Source organism: Lynx rufus, unplaced genomic scaffold (assembly GCF_022079265.1).
Source record: "Lynx rufus isolate CCGP_SWC_20201006 ecotype Redwood Valley unplaced genomic scaffold, mLynRuf1.p SCAF_6, whole genome shotgun sequence".
NCBI classification, from domain to species: Eukaryota; Metazoa; Chordata; class Mammalia; order Carnivora; family Felidae; genus Lynx; species Lynx rufus.
Genome location: NW_025814878.1, coordinates 79,509,808 through 79,523,698, shown reverse-complemented (window position 1 = coordinate 79,523,698; position 13,891 = coordinate 79,509,808). Strand labels below are relative to the sequence as shown.

Genomic DNA, 13,891 nt, shown 5'->3' with positions numbered 1-13,891 from the left:
CCTCTACCTACTTCCTTTGTTTGTTGCCAACCTTTGAAGCTCTGAGATCTCACAGGGCATTCTCATCTCTCTGCCTTAGGTTTTCTCCTGTGCATCCCTGTGTGATGTTTGAAGATTCATTGAATATTGTCCCATTTTCCTCTGGAGGTTATTAAAAAATATATAAATTTGTGAATAAGACCTTTTAAAAATAGTTCTATTAAAAGAGCTGTTGACATTTTGGACAAAAATTTTTTGCTGTGGGCATGGTTGGGTACACTGTAGGATGTTTAGCAGGATCTTTAGCCTCAGCCCCTCAGATGCCAGTAGCAGCCCAAGGGTGCCAAACAGAATTGTCTACAGGCATCGTCACTCTCCACGGGGAAAAAATACCCTCTCCCTTCCCCATTGAGAACCACTTTATTAGAAGGAATAATCATTCATTAACATAAGACCTTAAGTGGGATAAGTGTACCAAAAAAATTTAAAAAAAAATTTTCTCCTTTCTGCTTTTAGGAAGGGGTCACATCCTAAAAGCAGATCTAGTCTCTCTTAGCCAGCACATGGTATTTGAGCATCCATGAAGAGTGCCTGCGGAGAGGGTGTGCTGCAGGGGTGAGACAGGCGGGAAGTGAGAAAGTGTAGATGTGTGTATAGGGCTCAGGGAAGCCTGGAGGAGGGGGTGTTGAGCTCTAGGGGAGCCAGACATTTGTGCTTATGGAGGAAGAGGAGAGTCAGTGTTTGTGAGACTTCACAGAGAGAAGGCTGTGTGTAGAGGTTGGGAAGATGGAAGAGAGCCTCATGGGTCTGGGGGTTTGGGAGAAGTTTGGTGTTACTGGCACATGTGGGGAATGATGGGAGTTGATGATTAGGACATATACTGTGAGTGTGAAGGAATTAGGGTTTTCTTAGTTCCCACCTTTGATTTCACTACAGAGTTCTCCAGGATCAGTTGTTTATCCATCTGTCTGTCTTTCCATCTATCTGTCCCTGTATCAAATATGTGAGGGCGTATAGGGCAGTTGTGGAAATAAGGAGGTAAACATGCAAAATCTCTGTCCTCAATATCATTGTTGTGCTGACATGGATAATATGATAAAAGTTGAATAACGTAAGCGTGACAGGAAAACAAGGCAGTGTGACAGCGGAGGAATCGTGAGGTGCTGAGTCAGTGAGGTCCATCAGGTGTTTTTTTTTTTTTTTTAATTTTAAAATTTATTTTATTTTTTTAAGTTCTAAAAAATTTTATTTTTTAAATTTAAATTCAAGTTAGTTAACATATATAGTGTAATAATGATTTTAGGAATAGAAATTAGTGATTCATCACTTATACATAACACCCTGTGCTCATCCCAACAAGTGCCCTCCTTAATGCCCATCGCCCATTTAGCCCATCCCTCCACCCAACACCACACCAGGAACCCTCAGTTTATTCTCTGTATTTAAGAGTCTCTTATGGTTTGTCTTCCTTTCTTTTTTTTTTTTTTATCTTATTTTTGCTTCCCTTCCCCTATGTTCATCTGTTTTCTTTCTTAAATTCCACATAGGAGTGAAATCATATGATATTTGCCTTTCTCTGACTGACTTATTTTGCTTAGTATAATATACTCTAGTTCCATCCACATTGTTGCAAATGGCAAGATTTTATTCTTTTTCATCGCCAAGTAATCTTCCATTGTATCTATGTACCACATCTTCTTTATCTTCTTCATCAGTCTGTGACATTTGGGCTCTTTCCATACTTTGGCTATTGTTGATAGTGCTGCTATAAACATTGGGGTGCATGTGCCCCTTCAAATCAGCACTCCTGTATCCTTTGGATAAATACCTAGTAGTGTAATTGCTGGCTTGTAGGGTAGTTCTATCAGTAATTTTTTGAGGAACTTCCATCTGTTTTCCAGAGTGGCCGCACCAGTTTGCATTCCCACCACCAGAGCAAAAGGGTTCCTCTCTCTCTGCACCCTTGCCAACATCTGTCGTTTCCTGAGTTGTTAATTTTAGCTGTTCTGACAAGTGTGAGGTGGTATCTCATTGTGGTTTGATTTGTATTTCCCTCATCAGGTATTTCTAAGGGTGCAGGGTGACTTGGACTAGCATGGGATAAAGAAGGTGTATTGTAAGGATGAGTGCTGATGCTTTTGGGATCGCATCTCATTCTGTCTCTCTGGCTGCGTCATTCTCCCCTCACTCTTCTGTCAACCTCTATGGTGTTTCTAGTCCAAATCTAGACTGGTCGCATTGGCTCATCTGAATAACCGTCATCTCAGAGTCCTTCAAGCAACCCTCTTTGTTGGTGGCTGTGGATGGACTTCCGTTGGGTCAGTGTCCACTGTTGGTCCATTCAGAGGCACTTCTGCACGGTGGCCAGGGACAATCTCAGCTGGGTGGCAGCCTCCAAGAGGTTAATTTGTTCAGTGAGTGGTGAACAGGATATGTACTAGAAGACAGAGGGTGATAGAATAGTGGAGAAAGACTTTTGGAAGATGTGAGATCATAAGTTGAAAATTAACAAGATTTCTCATGCAGTGGTTTGTGGACCAGATCTGTCATATTGATTTGGTCATATTGATTAGGAAAAGAAAGACAAGGAAAGGTAGGTGCTTAAAAAATTCAAATCATTTACAAGATTTGGCCTTTGCCCACCTTTTCAGCTTTGTTAAGTGCCACCCTTGTCCTTGAACAACCTTGAATGGCCTAATCCCTGTAGACATCTCCATAGCACTCTGTGCTTCTCTTGGTTCATTCATGTCACTTTTAACTGGTGGCATCTAAGAGACTGTAGTCTTTTGGGGCTTGTTCACATCTGTATCTCTATGACTTAGCACGTGTTTCACACATGGATATCAGTCAGTATTTATTAGATGAGTGTATTAAAGGTATTTAATAATCATTAATATTGAAATACATATAATGTCTCCTTTTCCACATTCCATAAGGCATCTTTATCTTTTAGAAAAGACCAGCATATTGATCAGGTACTTGGTGATACAGTGTTTTTTTCCCAAATTTTATTGAGGTACAATTGACAAAAGGATAGGTTACTTAAGTTTACAGTATGATTATTTGATATACATACACGTTGTGAAAGGATTCCTTCCAGGTTATATAATGTTAAGGCACACACTAAGGAAATCTAAGCACTTTTATTTAAAAGAAAAGAAAAGGAAAAGAAAAGAAAAGAAAAGAAAAGAAAAGAAAAGAAAAGAAAAGAAAAGAGAGTCCTTTAAGGGCCACCAGGGGTCAGTGTAATCAAAGAAATGTTATGGGAAGCAACCCGAGACCCTGTATTGGTCTCTGGTTTTTATCTTTCCTGGACTCCTGCACAACATTCAAAGATTGTTTATTGCTTATTATTGAACTCCTTTTTCTTTCAGCAGTGAATAATGACTGTGGTAGAAATATATTTATTATTTAAATAGTCCACCAATGTACACTATATTTTTGTTTTTCTAAGGCAGTGACCATTCTCAGGATTAGATCTCAGGGAAGGGAAAACATTTCAGAGGAATGTTTTGAAATTCCATTTGTCTCTAGCAAAAATATGGAGTGATCTTAGTATTAGACTTATTGGAGCTTTGATTTGTAGTGACTGTAATCAGTGTGGCATTCTTTTTTTTTTTTTTTAAGTGTTTATTTATTTTGAGAGAGAGAGGGAGCGAGGGAGGGGCAGAGACAGAGGAAGAGAGAGACTCACAAGCAGTGTCCACGCTCAAGATAGAGCCCTACTCAGGGCTTGATCTCACAACCATGAGATCAGGACCTTGACTTGAGATCATAACCATGAGATAATGACTTGAGCCAATATCGAGTTGGATGCTTAACTGACTGAGCTACCCAGGTGTTCCAATTAGCAAGGCGTTCTTAAATCACCCTTTATGCTAGGTCAGAAAAAGAATCCTTTAGGTAAAGCACACTTGGTGGGCTCCTTGGCATTTCTACAACCATAACATGTACCTTTATAGAATAAGTGTGAACGAGTCATTTATTATATACTAACCTTTCTAGGTTACTACATTTCTTTTGACCTTCTGGTATTGCTTTTCACTTTCAGGATTTTTAATGATGACTAATTATTTTGATTTCATAAAATTTCTAGGTTTTTATTCTTTTTTTTTAAATCTCTTTATTGTGCAGTATATAATGGTAGAACACACACAGTAAGTTCTCTGTATATTCACAGACATACACTTTTTATAATGATAGTTTATTTATTTATTTAAAGTATTTATTTATTTTGAGAAAGAGAGAGAGAGAGAGTGAGCATGAGCAGGGGAGGGGCAGAGAGAGAGGGAGAGGAGAGAATCCCAAGTAGGCTCTGCACTGTCAGCACAGAGCCAGATGTGGGGCTCGATCACAAACCTTAAGATCATGACCTGTACCAAAATCCAGAGTTGGACGCTTAACTGACTGGCCACCCAGGTGCCCCTATTATGCTAGTTTAATTACATTGCAAAGCAACTCTTGATAATAACTTTTAAGCTCTTTAAAAAAATTTTTGTAATGTTTATTTATTTTTGAGAGAGACAGACAGTGCAAGCTGGGGAGGGGCAGAGACACAGAATCCGAAGCAGGCTCCAGGCTCTGAGCTGTCAGTGCAGAGCCTGACATGGAGCTTGAACTCATGGACTGTGAGATCATGACCTGAGCTGAAGTCGGACGCTTAACAGAATGAGCCACCCAGGTGCCCCTAAGCTCTTTTAAACTTAGGAAATTTAGTAAGAGCACTGATTTTTTTTTTTTTTTAATGTGTGCTACTTATGCATGTACTTAATTTGTGTACCTGCCTGGAATGTGAATGGTTCTTTGCTGTGCTGGGGACTGTGCTTCTTCTCTTGAGAAGAATCACTATCCCTTTTTCCTTTAGTAGCACCTCCCCTGCCCCAACATTTCTGTCTTAACTTCCAGGAGCACCGCATCCTCCTCTTAGAGGGTAGAGGTTTATTTTAGCTATAATGCCTCTTCATAGAAGTGTGTTTTACAGAGTTGCTATGTTTCAGGTACATTAAAGGACAACTGGGGACGCCTGGGTGGCTTGGTCCGTTAAGCGTCCGACTTCGGCTCAGGTCATGATCTCACGGTCCGTGAGTTCGAGCCCCGCGTCGGGCTCTGTGCTGACAGCTCAGTGCCTGGAGCCTGCTTCGGATTCTGTGTCTCCCCCTCTCTCTGCTCCTCCCCTGTTCATGCTCTGTCTCTCTCTGTCTCAAAAATAAATAAACGTTAAAAAAAAAAATTTAAAGGACAACTGGGGAGATGTGCTCCAGTTTAATAATCATCTTACAAATACACCTTGGGCAGATAACTTGTGAATGTTAAACACTGCTTATATTTTCATTGTTTTGCAGTACTTCTCTAGGTGCCTTATCTTTCTAGGTATCTACCTCTTGACTGATATCCTTGGCTCTCCCAAATAGTTGCAATTTTGTTTTTCATTATTTTTAAAGTAGACTCAACACCCAACGTGGGGCTCAGACTTATGATTGTGAGATCAAGAGTCTCATGCTCTATTGACTGAGCCTTTTCTTTTTTTTTAATTGTGGTAAAATATACATGAAATTTACTATCTTAACTTTTGAGTGTATGGTTTAGTGGTATTAAATATACTCACATTGTTGTCCAGCCATCACTGCCATCCATCTCCTGAACTCTTTACATCTTGCAGAACTGAAACTGTTGACCCACTAAACACTAACTTCCCATTCCTCCTCTTTTCTAGCCAGGGGCAACCACCATTCTACTTTCTGTCCCTATGAACTTGACTACTCTAAGTACTTCATATAGGTGGGGCCATATAGTATTTGTTTTTTGTTTTTGTTTTTGTTTTTTGTGACTGGCTTATTTCACCTAGCATAATATCCTCAAGGTTTATCCATATGGCAGCTTGTGTCAGAATTTCATTCCTTTTTAAGGCTGAAAAATATTCCATTGCATGTATAACCAGGTTTCATTACAAACGATCTTTCATCTATGATTTAAAAATTATATTCCAGGTTTAGAGGTTCTTTAAAACCTTTTTTTTTTTTAATTTGAGATAGAGATAAAGAGAGAGAGAATGAGAGAGAGAGACAGCAAGGGGAAGGGCAGCAGGAGAGAGAGAGAGAGAGAGAGAGAGACTCAAGCAGGATCCATGCTCAGTGTGGAGCCCGACACAGGGCTTGATTCCACAACTCAGGGATCATGACCTGAGCCGAAATTAAGAGTTGGACACTCAACCAGCTGAGCCACCCAGGAGTCCCTAAAAGTTGTTGAAAAGAATGGCTTGTGTGCGTGTCTGAACACCAGGCTCCTGGAGCCAGGAGGGACCTGGCCATACCAGCCCTTTCCCTGGGGGTAGCCCACAGTCCTCAGTTGCAGGACTCTGGGTGACCCAAGAATTGGCACTCCTTTTTCTCTGAGAACCTGAAGGAAGAGCCTGAGTCACAGAGAAATCCTGCTCAGTTGATAATTGTAGCTGTTACCCTTTTTCTGCAGCGACAGATGGAAGCCTGTGTTCCCTTCTAGAGGAGCTCATGCAGCTAAGTTGAGCGTGTGAAGTTCCACTTGCTAGAACTTACCAATGTTCTCAAACGGCAGTGTGCCTAAGAGTCAACTGACTGGGGAGCTTGTTTAAGATGCAGAGTTCAGGCCCTACCCCCAGATCCCAAGTCAGTATTGCTGGCACAGGACCTAAGAATTTGCATTTTAAATGAACACTCTGGGAAATTCCGTTGTTTTTCTGGACCACATCTTGAGAAATGCTGATTGATGTCCGCAGTCAGGAGTCTTTACTTTCTATCTATTCTGCTGAGAGACAGTGTTGGGTAGTATAAAAGATGTAGAACAGGAGATGGACCCCCAATTCATTCTTTAATTCTCTAGTGGTGAGACTCTGGGCTGTTTACTTTGACTCTCTAGGTAAGTAGCTCTATGGAGCTCTCTGGTACCCTGGCTTACTATAGCAAATTTTGGGGGAAAATCTGTATTTTTACAACAGCTTCTCTGGTGATTTAGATGCACAGCCAGCGTGGGAACCACTGAACTAGGTAATCATGTGGTTTCTTCTAGTTGTAAGCAACTGTGGTTCTCAGCCCTTGTCTCACTCTGAAGCAGTGTTAGGGTGGGGACAAGTAATTGAAGGTAGAGAACTCAACTCAGTAGTCCCAAGACTTGAAATCAGTCCTTTGGAACCCTGTCTGATACATGTGGGTGTCAAGTTATTATGCAAATCAGAAGCAGTCTGCAACAAATTGTTCCTTTGTTTATAGCAGTTTCATGTATTTTCTTTCAAGTTAATTATTGTGGAAAGGTTAGTAAGGATTGCTAGCATCTCATGGCTTTTTATAGCCTTTTAGACTGCTCCTTATCTTTCTGGCCTTGCTGCCTAGCTATGGCCTGGGTCAGTTTCCTTCTGCTGGAGCTATTTGTCCTTTGCAAAGGAGCACATCTTTGTTTGGACAGTTCCTGTCCTTGAAGCTCTCTGCAAGTAGCATCTGGTAACCCTTCCCCTGGCTTGTGATGACAGCTTAACAGAAAGCATGGAGCAAACTGTGACAGGTCAGAAAACAGTGGCATCCTCTCTGGAATGTAGATGTAGCTTCCAAAATACTTTTGCTAGCCTCTGCTTAAAGGAAGCCTGCTTTTTTTGGGAAAGACTTCAAGTTCTTACTTCCATGTGCTGGGAGAGAGGGGAGGGGAGTTGGTTTTAAAATTCCGATTTCTTACAGCGGCAACTGGCAGGTCAACACTTCATTCTCCGTTCTTCCACGGGTCCTTATACACACCTTTACTACAGCACTTACTGATCAGAGCAGTTGTTTCCTTTTTTTTTTTTTATTGCAGCAAGATATAAATAACATAAAATTTACCATTGTAGCCATTTTTAAGTATATAGTTCAGTGGCATCAAGTACATTTACATCCATCACCACCATCAATTTCCAGAATTTGTTTCATCTTTCCAAACTGTGGTCAGTGTAGTTAAAAAAAGTTTTTTTTCAATGTGTATTTATTTTTGAGAGACAGAGACAGAGTGTGAGCGGGGAAGGGGCAGAGCAAGAGGGAGACACAGATCCGATGCAGGCTCCAGGGTCTGAGCTGTCAGCACAGAGCCCGACGTGGGGCTTGAACCCACAAGCCGTGAAAGCATGACCTGAGTTGAAGTTGGACGCTCAATAGACTGAGCCATCCAGGGCGCCCCAGGGTAGTTTTTTTTTTAAATGTCTATTTTTTTGAGAGAGACAGAGCATGAGCAGGGGAGGGGCAGAGAGAGAGGGAGACAAAGGATCAGAAGTGGGCTCTGTGCTGACAGCAGCGAGCCTTATGTGAGACTTGAACTCAAGAACCGTGAATTGATGACCTGAGCCAAGTTGGATACTCAACCGACTGAGCCACCATTCTAGTTTTAAAAAATATGACTGCCTTATTTAGTAGACTGTGAGTTGCTTAAAGACAGGAATTCTATTTTCATTAATGTTCATATTTATTCTGGCTAATAAAGTATTTGATCTGTTTTAGGAACTCATTCATGCATGTGGGATGAAAGAATAAGTGAATGAACAGTTTCTTCTAGACTATTGCTATTAATTATTATCCTCTGTGGTATTCTTTGACTTAGAGTTCTAGTCTTCCATATACTACCAAACTTAGAAGAAATATGTTCACGTATTTGCATTTTGATAATATGTATAGTTGCTGTATTTGAGGCACCTGTGAGCCAGTGGAAAACGGGCCTTTTGGATTAATGTTCTGGACTTTCTGATTCTGAAAATTAAAAAAGGTTTCAGTCAAGAACTGAATATCCTAGCCTCTTATAAACTTCTGTAGTGAGCTGTTTGATCTGCTATTGTCAGTCCTTTGGTGGTATGCATTTTGATTTCTGGACCCCAACCTAATTTTTTTGAGGAGTTCCTTGTCTTGTTCTTTCCCTCCAAAAGCCACCCCAGGAGTGCCCTTCTTTTCAAGGGTGTTTTACCTGCTGTCCTCTTCAGGTACATCTTAATGGCATCAGGCAGAAACTCTGGGTCAGGTATTAGCGTATCAGTGAAATGGAGGCCGCTAGGAAGCCATCAGCACATAGCAAGGTTACCCCGTTCCACCTCCTCATTTTATGGAAGAAGAGTTGGAGAGAAGTAATGTGACCTGGTTAGGCTCACACAGTGTTATGGTAGGGTCAGAGCTAGAAAGAAGCTAGATTTCCTGATACTTTCAGCTGTATAACATTAAATTATTTAATATGTACTATAATTGCTGTTTAAAGATAGTCATGTTTTTGGTTGAGTTTAGACGTCAACAGATCTTGCTGTATACATTGGTGGAGAAGATGCCCACATCTATGACATGATTTGAGGGTGCCAGACAATCACTCCTTCACACATTAGATTGTTTCCTTTTTTTATTGTTGGCTTTTAAAGTTTTTGTTTCAATTCCCGTTAGTTAACATACAGTGTTATATTAGGTTCAGGTGTATAATATAGTGATTCAACAGTTCTATACATTGCCTGGTGCTCATCACAGCAAGTGCACGCCTTAATCCCTCTCACCTATTTCACTCATCCCCCCAACCACTTCCCCTCTGGTAAGAGTCTGTTTCTTGGTTTGTTTCTTTCTCTTTTTTTCTTTCCGCTCGTTTGTTTTGTTTCTTAAATTCCACATATGGTATTTGTCTTTCTCTGACTGACTTACTTTGCTTAGCATTATACTCCCTAACTCCGTCCATGTTGTTGCAAATGGCAAGATTTCATTCTTTTTTTATGGCTGAGTGACATTACAATATATTTATATACCACATCTTCTTTATCCATTTATCAAGTGATGAACACTTAGGCTGCTTCCATAGTTTGGCTCTTGTAAATAATGCTACTATAAATATCAGGGTGCATGTGACCCCTTGAATACCAAAGTATTCTTTGGGTAAATACCTAGTAGTGCAATTGCTGGATCATAGGGTAGTTCTGTTTTAAACTTTTTGAGGAACCTCCATATTGTTTTGCACAGTGGCTGCATCAGTTTGCGTTCCATCAACAGTGCATGAGTTTTCCTTTTTCTCCACATCCTTGCCAACACCTGTTGTTTCTTGTGTTGTTGAATTTAGCCATTTTGACAAGTGTGAGGTGATATCTCATTATATCTTTGATTTGCATTTCCCTGATGGTAAGTGATGAACATCTTTTCATCTGTTCTTCTGTTCATCTGTTTCATCTCTTCATCTGTTCACCTGTTCTTCTGCCTATTTTTTAAAACTGGATTATTTGTTTTTTGGGTGTTGAGTCTGATAAGTTCTTTATAGATTTTAGATACTAACCCTTTATCAGATATGTCATTTGCAAATATCTTCTCCCATCCTGTAGGCTGCCTTTCAGTTTTGTTGATTGTTTCCTCTGCTTTGCAGAAGCTTTTTATTTTGATGTAGTCCCAATAGTTTATTTTTGTTTTTGTATCCCTTGCCTCAGGAGATATATCTAGAAAGAAGTTGCCATGGTCGATGTCAAAGAGGTTAGGTTGAGAACAAAGATGTTCTCTTCTAGGATTTTTTTGGTTTCAGGTCTCACATTGAGGTCTTTAATCAACTTTGAATTTATTTTTGTATATGATGTAAGAAAGTGGTCTAGTTTCATTTTTTGCATGTTGCCGTCCAGGTTTCCCAGCACCATTTGTCGAAAAGATTATCTTTTTCCATTGGATATTCTTTCTTGCTTTGTTGAAGATTAATTGACCATGTAGTTGTGGGTTTATTTCTGGGTTTTCTATTCTTTCTGTGGATCTGTGTCTGTTTCTATGTCAGTACCATATTGGTTTGATTACTACAGCTTTGCAATATAATTTGAAGTCTGGAATTGTGATGCCTCCAACTTTGCTTTGCTTTGGCTATTTGGGGTCTTTTGTGGTTTCATGCAAACTTTAGGATTGTTTTTCTAGCTTGGTGAAAAATCCTGTTGCTACTTTGATAGTAATTGCATTAAATGTGTAGATTCCTTTGGGTAGTATAGACGTTTTAACAATATTTGTTCTTCCAGTCCATGAGGTTGGGATGTGTTTCCATTTCTTTGTCTGATAAGTTCTTCAGTGTTTTATGGTTTTCAGAATACAGGTTTTTCACCTCTTTGGTTAGGTTTATTACTAGGTATCTTATTGCTTTTGGAGCAGTTGTAAATGGGATTAGTTTCTTTTTCTACTGCTTCATTATTGGTGTATAGAAATGCAACAGATTCTGTACATTGATTTTGTATCCTGTGATTTTACTGAATTTATTAGTTCTAGCAGGTTTTTTTGTGGAGTCTTTCAGGTTTTCTATATATAGTATTATGTTATCTGCAAATAGTGAAAGTTTTACTTCTTCCTTGCCAATTTGGGTGCTTTCTATTTCTTTTTGTTGTCTGATTGATATGGTTAGGACTTCCAGGACTATGTTGAACAAAAGTGGTGAGAGTGGACATCCTTGGCTTGTTCCTGACCATGGGGAAAAGCTCCAGTATTTTCCCATTAAGGATGATGTTATATTTTTCATATATATGGCCTTTATTATGTTGAGGTATACTCCCTCTAAATCTACTTTTATTATGAATGTATGTTGTACTTTGTCAAATGCTTTTTATGCATGTATTGAAATGATCTTATAGTTCTTATCCTTTCTCTTATTGATGTGCTATATCATGTTAATTGTTTTGCAAATATTGAACCACTCTTGCAACTCAGGAATAAATCCCACTTGATCGCGGGGCAGGATTTTTTTTAATGTATTATTGAATTTAGTTTGCTAGTATTTTGTTGAGGATTTTTGCGTCTATGTTCATCAGAGATATTGGCCTGTAATTCTCTTTTTTAGTGGTACCTTTATCTGGTTTTGGTATCAGGGTAATGCTGGCCTCATAGAATGAATTTGGGTTTTCCTTCGTTTTCTGTTTTTTGGAATGGTTTGGGAAGAATAGGTATTAACTCTTATTTAAATATTTGGTAGAATTTGCCTGTAAAGCCTTTTGACTTTTGTTTTTTGGGAGGGGTTTTTTTTTTTTTTTGGAGTTTTTTGATTACTGATTCAATTTCTTTGCTGGTTATTGGTCTGTTCAAATTTTATATTTCTTCCTGTCTCAGTTTTGGTAGGTTATAGGTTCCTAGGAATTTATCTATTTCTTCTAGGTTGTCTAATTTGTTGGCATTTAGTTTTTCATAATACCCCTTATAATTGTTTGTATTTCTGTGGTGTTGATTGTTACTTCTCCTCTCTCATCTGTGAATTTATTTATTTGAGTTTCACATTGGGTTGTTTTCAACGTGTATCACATTCTGACCACAACAGCCATGGCTTTAGACTGAAGATTTTGAGTGCTGGAGACTCATGTTATAGCATACAGGCTATCTGGTAGGGGAAATAGACTAACATCCATTAATGTATTAGTAAGGATTACTTTGCTGTAACCCTAGCAGACTATATAATCTTGGTGATATAAGACATAGAGGATTAATTTTTGAAGAACTTTTTATTTTGAAGTAGATTCACAGAAAGTTGTGAAGATAGTATGGAGAGGTCCTGCGTGCCCTTTACACAGTGTACTAAATGGTTTTATCTTGCATTATTCTAGTACAACCTCAAAAACAGGAACTTGACATTGGTATGATGTGTGTATATAGTTCTATAAGATGCTCAGTTTTCAATGGCATAGAGGGAGTTTTGGAAAGTTACAGCTCTTTGGACTCTGCTGGTGACAGCCCTGGGTCCCAGGTGAGACACTAAAATGAGTACTGTGTCCATGGGTAGAGTGAGAAAAGAAGAAATGAGCAAGAAATGGAATTATTTTGCTTCAAGGGTAACTTTCCCATTCAATACAGAGTTGTAGCTATGCTTCTCCTTTTTCCTCTTGCTTGAGATAGGTGCCCAAGAAAGGTGGCCATGTGGCATATCTTTAAAAACTTTTATTCTTTTTACTTTCAGTAGGAACAGAGAGGGTTAAATGAATGTGCATGCGTGCGTGCACGCGTGTGTGTGTGTGTGTTTTAAAGAGAGTATGCTTCTAGTTAGCACTTTTCTGGTAAGGAAACCAGCTTGTCTCTTGTACAGCATAATATATTTGTACTGCAAATGGAGAAACTTTTTAGGAGCATGCATGTGCTTGTGGCATTGGGTGTCTGGTCCACCATCCTTCTAACTGAGTCTTATATGGTCTATGTCTTGGTTATTCATTAGATCCATTTTCCCCAAGTCCTAGTACTATGAGTAACTATCAGGTATAGAACAAATTATGTTCATCTTTAGTTTAGTTACAGTCTTTTAAAAAACTTAAAAAAATGTTTAATTTTGAGAGAGAGAGCCAGAAAGAGAGAGTGCGTGAGTGGGGGGAGGGGCAGAGAAAGAAAGAGACAGTATCCAAAGCAGGCTCTGTCTGAGCTGTCAGCACAGAGTCTGCCCTGGGGCTCGAACACATAAACTGTGAGGTCATGACCTGAGCTGAAGTCAGATTCTGAGCCACCCTAGTTAACAGTCTTGATGAGTACCAGAATATTTAGAATTCTTTCTAAAATGAGAGAATGGATTGAGGAAAACGCTGTCTGATGGGGGAGATTCTGGTCTCTCCCTTCTCACTCTCAGTAGATAATCTTTCTTTCTACTTCATAAAAAACTGAAGTTATCAGATAGGAATTTCTTTAAACTGCTCTGCCAGATTTACATGTCTACCTGTGTGTGTACCCATCTCATGGTCGTCCTCTTCTTTTACAGAAAGATGTAATTCTTCATATCTAAGACCAAAACCTCAACCTCTTCCCTGGTTTCTCCTATCTACTTTCTCAGAAACCTTACAATGTTAATTATCTCTTCTTTCTCCTGAATCTTCAACCTGGATCTCTCTCTCCTGGATCTTTCCACAAAATCTAGTATGTTCAAGTCTCTCACAGGATTAAGGAGAGAGGGAGAGGGGGAGGAGGAGTGAAAGGGAGGGGGGGTAGGG

General features: G+C 39.4%; 1 protein-coding gene across 3 annotated transcripts in view; it reads left to right on the top strand.

Moving 5' to 3' along the window:
- The window catches only part of CD109 (CD109 molecule), a 130,633-nt gene that overhangs the window by 35,205 nt on the left and 81,537 nt on the right, over positions 1–13,891 (top strand). The gene's annotated exons all lie outside the window — the stretch shown is intronic.